Here is a 5,590-nt window from a genome sequence, read left to right as displayed (position 1 = left end):
TCTACAAATTTAAAAACTTTCTTCATAAAATGCCAAATTTGCACTTTAATGGGACTTTGTATATACCTTTAAACTTAAATCGGGTTTGGGTTCATTATTGTCATGTATTCGGGTACCGTGAAGAGCTTTGTTTTGCATGCTATCCAATCAGATCAGACAATGCTGTACATAAGTAGAATCAAGTCAAACTCCAGTACAATAGATAGAGCAAATAGGAAGGAATAGTGTGAGGAATATAGTTCTCAGCATTGTGGCACAACAGTTCCATACTTATCTTGTGGAAGGACCATTCAGAGGCCTGATAAGAGGGGAAGAAGCTGTTCCTGAGTCTGGTGGTGCACGCTGAGAAGCTTCCGTATCTTTTACCCAGGGAGCAGGAGGAATAATGGGGGTGAGACAGGTGTTTGATTATATTGACTGCTTTTTGGGGATAGTGAGAAGTGTAGATGGAGTCAAAGGTAAGGAGTCTGGTCTCTGATAGATTGGGCTACATCTACCACTCTTTAATTTCTTGTGGTCAATAGACAATAGGTGCAGGAGTAGGCCATTTGGCCCTTCGAGCCAGCACCGCCATTCACCGTCTTGGGAGAGCTGTTCCCAAACCAAGCTGGATTGCAACTCAACAGTATGCTTTCGATGGAGCATCTGTATATGTTTGTAAGAGACATTGAAGACACGCCAACTTACCTCGCACTCCGTAGGAAGTAGAGGCCTTGGTGTGCCTTGGCTGTCACCTCAGTGGTTTGTCCATGACAGATCATTGGTAATATTAACACCAAGGAGCATGAAGCTCACAACCATTTCCACTTTGACACCATTGATGCTGATTGAGGCATGTACTCCACCACCCCTCCTGAAGTTAATAACTTCCTCCTTCGTCTTTCTTATATTGAGGCAGAGGTGGTTGTCCTGACATGTTATTAAGTTATCTTTCCTTCCTGTACTCTTTCTCGTCCTCATTTCGTTATCTGGCCCATCTCAATGGTGCAAATTACAAACTTGTAGAAGGAGTTTGTGCTGAGTTTGGCTAGGCAATCGTGAGTGTAAAGAGGGTATTGTGGACTGAGTATGCATCCTTGCAGAGCAACGGTGTTGAGAATTATTGTGTAGCAGGTGTTGTCACCTGTCCTCACTGATGGTGGTCTGTGGGTCAGAAAGTTGAGGAACTATTGGCAGAGGTGGGTGCTGATTTCTATGTCCAGGAGTTTGGATGGAATTATCTGGTTGAAGGCGATTCTATAGGCGATAAATAGGAATCTTTGTTGTCTAGGTCTTCCAGAAATATACTTATAGCCACTGCTTCTGTATGGTCCGGTTGTGATGGTAAGCAAACTGCAGTGGATCAAGGCTCTCTGGGAAGCTGGTGTTAGCATGTGCCTTCACCAGCCTCTTGAAGCAAGCCCTTCAAAGTTCTACAGAGGTTCATGTGCACCTCCTGTAACCTCATCTACAGCACCATTTTGCTGAACACTTGTGCTGGATTTGCCACGGCCTACTGGTTCTCCCTGATGCCAACCATTTTAACACCCCTTCCCATTCCCACGCTGACCTTGGTGTCCTGGGCTGCCTTCATTGCCTGGGACGCCAAGGGAAACTGGAGGAACAATGCCCCATCTGGACTCTCGCTTATCAAGGGGAGAGAGTCCCATTATTGCCATCAATACTGCCTGCCATCATTGTGCAGCCTTTTATAACGTGGAAACCTTGGTACCATCTTTAGGTGTCCATGTCATTTCCTCAGGACGCCAGCTTTTTCTAGTTTTCCCTCTTGGCATCGACAATAGGTGCAGGAGTAGGCCATTTGGCCCTTCAAGACAGCACCGCTATTCAATGTGATCATGGCTGATCATCCTCAATCAGTACCCCGTTCCTGCCTTCTCCCCATACCCCCTGATTCCGCTATCCTTAAGAGCTCCATCTAGCTCTCTCTTGAAAGCATTCAGCGAATTGGCCTCCACTGCCTTCTGAGGCAGAGAATTCCACAGATTTACAACTCTGACTGAAAAGGTTTTTCCTCATCTCCGTTCTAAATGGCCTACCCCTTATTCTTAAACTGTGGCCCTTGGTTCTGGACTCCCCCAACATTGGGAACATGTTTCCTGCCTCTAACGTGTCCAACCCCTTAATAATCATATGTTTCAATAAGATCCCTTCACCTCCTTCTAAATTCCAGTGTATGCAAGCCTAGTCGCTCCAGTCTTTCAACATACGACAGTCCCGCCATTCCGGGAATTAACCTAGTGAACCTACGCTGCATGCCCTCAATAGCAAGAATATCCAAAACTGCACATAGTACTCCAGGTGCGGTCTCACTAGGGCCCTGTACAACTGCAGAAGGACCTCTGCTCCTATACTCAACTCCTCTTGTTAGGAAGGCCAACATTCCATTGGCTTTCTTCACTGCCTGCTGTACCTGCATGCTTCCTTTCAGTGACTGATGCACTAGGACACCCAGATCTCATTGTACGTCCCCTTTTCCTAACTTGACACCATTCAGATAATAATGGCATACCTTAATGGCTCTGTAAAGGCAATAGAAAGATTTCTTGTAACTCGTTGATTTTTTTTAAATTTGAACACTGCAGACTTGGACGACACCTGGGAGTGGACTTCATGGTTCATTCATGGTTTCCAGTTGGGGAACGTGTGTATCATCGTCTTTGGTACACAGTTCTCAACACACTTGCTGATGATGTCCGTGACAGTGGTGGGAAAGCTGTCACAAATGCTCTCATCCGTTTCTAACCAGCACTGCATGACTTTCTGTACCAGGTTCTCCCGCTTCAGATTTTGTTTGTAAGCAGGGAAGTGGAAGCACAGCCAGATGATTAGATTTACCAAAGTGCAATTTGGGAATGGAGGGTTATGTGTTTTTGATGTTTGTGTAGCAATGGTAGAGGGGTTTAGACCTCTGGTTGGGCAAGAGACTTGCTGATAGTATTTTGGCAGCACATTCTTGAGGTTGGCCTGATTGAAGTCCCAGTTTATTATGAAGTATCTTGGGATATTTCGCTTCAAGGCGGTGTGTAGTTCCTCAAGTGCAGGGTTAGCATCAGCATGGGGTGGGATGTAGACTGCTTAAACGGATGACAGAATAGCCAAAGTGAAATCCCGCGGCAGGTAGTACAGACCGCAAGCATTCCAGTTTTTGGGAGCAGGAACCCGTCAGGACTGCCCCATCGGTGCTCCGTCTGGAGATAATTAGAAGTAAGACGCCTCCACCCTTGACCTGGCCCAAGGACACTGGTCCATCTGGCATAGCTAGAAGCCCTCAGGTAGAATGGCACAGTCAGATTAGGCGGAGGCGAGCCATGTCTCTGTAAAACACAGTACGCAGCAGAACCTCTATACTCTTAAGATAAATCTAGCTTAAAGTTCATCTAATTTGTTATCAATAGTTTGTACATTTGCTGACCGTATGCTGGAGAGGGGCCACTTGAAACCACATTGTTTTAGTCTAGCTTGTCCGCGTTTCCTGAGACGATGACTGCTTCTGGTCGAGCCCAGGTGCTGTAACATCGGGGTCTCCATCAGGTAGGTTTCTTGTGCACGGGGCAAAATGGGTGCTCCAGGAGGTTGAGCCGCAACGTCAGGGTACAGCATCGGGTGCTCCGGGAGGTCGTGTTTGTGAAATATATTCACAATTTCACAGTCACAATAATACTTTATTAGCCAAGTATGCTTTGCAGCATACGAGGAGCTTCATTTGCCATACAGTCATAACAATAAAAAGCAACAGGACACACAAAATGCATTTTAACATGAACATCCACCACAGTGACTCCTCCACATTCCTCACTGTGATGGAAGGTGAAAAAAAAGTTCAATCTCTCCCTTCTTTGTCCTCCAGTGATCGGGGGCCTCTAATCTTCCATTGATGGGACGATCTTGACTCCCGTAGCCGGCGGCGGGCCATCCTCGTCAGGGCGATCCAGCTCCTGCATCGGGCGGGCGGGGAGGGGGGGGGAGGGATTTCAGCTCTCCCGTGCCAGGCGATCGGACCCTGGGTTGGGACCAATCGAACCTTGTGAGGCTTTTGGAGCTCCCGAGACTGCGAGCTTCGCGATATTAAAGTCCGCATGTTGAAGCGTTGATTCCAGGCAAGGAATTGCATGCTCAGAAGGTAAGTCCACGCCCCACGGGGGCTCAAAGTCAGTCCCGGGCAAGGCCTCCAGCTCCACGATGTTAGGCCGCAGAGCGACCGGAGATACGATCTGGAAAGCAATCGCATCTCCGGCAAGGTAAGAGTTTGAAAAAAACGTTTCCCCCGACCCCCCTCACCCACCCCCGACATAAAACAAACCAGAGAACATTTACACAAACTTTTAAAACTTACCAAAAATAACAAAAAGAGTTTGAAAAGGACAGACACTGTAGGCGAGGCAGCCATCGTGCGGCGCCCCCTGGTGGTTGCTGCTCCCACACTTTACAAACTCCAGCACTGTGTGTTTTGTTGTGTAAACCAGCATCTGCAGTTCCTTGCTTCTACATGCCTTCTTCCTTGTTGGACCAGAAATATACTTTATTTGGAAAATTATCCTCTATGAATTTTAGAAACTCGGCCCTTTCTCTGCCTTACTATCCCTGTTTACTTTGGGATAATGAAAGTCCCCCATTCCAGCTGTGCTATAATTTTTGATCTTCACTGAATAGCCTATCACAGAAACGTACAGAGCAGTGGTTTCAGCCACTCTAATGACCACCAGTGATGTCACAAAAGTTCAATTCCTTTGACAGAAACAGTGTGGAGAACTCTCAAATTTGGCTGTCCCTAAAAAGAATCTCCACCATGTTCTAACTACAGCGTACCAGCTGTCAGAGACATGTATCACCTCGACAGTTGATTTTTTTCCCCACAAGTTTTGGAGAATTAAACTTCATAGAGAACACCCATGAGTATTTGTAAACTGTAAACCCAGATTGGTAAAATAATGTCTGAGGTGCAGAACACTGCTAATGGAGCACAGGGCAGAGCAGACAACCTGTTGACAGATTAATCACCTTATCTTACTTTTCAACATCATCTTACTTTTCACACCGTCCAATAAAAGGCAGAGAAAACTACAGGTGACCAAGGAACTGCTGAAATGGGATAACAAACTCATCACAGTCAGGATCTATTTGTAAACCCTACCTTTAACAACACCCCAACCCAAGGGATGATGAAGAGCCAAATTAGAACTCCGCTCCCAACAATTGGCGGCATGGTGGCACAGCTGTAGAGTTGCTGCGCTTGCTGAACTGGAGACCCGAGTTCGATCCCGACTATGGATGCTCTCTGTACGGAGTTTGTACGTTCTCCCCGTGACCTGCGTGGGTTTTCTCCGAGATCTTCAGTTTCCTCCCACACTCCAAAGACGTACAGGTTTGCAGGTAAATTGTCTTGGTATAAGTGTAAATTGTCCCTAGTGTGTGTAGGATTGTGTTAGTGTGCGGGGATCGCTGGTCGGTGTGGACTCGGTGGGCTGAAGGGCCTGTTTCCGTGCTGTATCTCGAAAACTAAAAACTAACTAAATAGAAAGCCTGCTGGAACCAAGATTACAAAAAGAACAAATAGAGGCACCATGGATCTGCCTCTGAGAATAAACCC

Source organism: Rhinoraja longicauda, chromosome 4, assembly GCF_053455715.1.
Source record: "Rhinoraja longicauda isolate Sanriku21f chromosome 4, sRhiLon1.1, whole genome shotgun sequence".
NCBI lineage: Eukaryota > Metazoa > Chordata > Chondrichthyes > Rajiformes > Arhynchobatidae > Rhinoraja > Rhinoraja longicauda.
The sequence above is the reverse complement of the archived record's forward strand: the minus strand, read 5'-3'. Positions refer to the sequence as shown.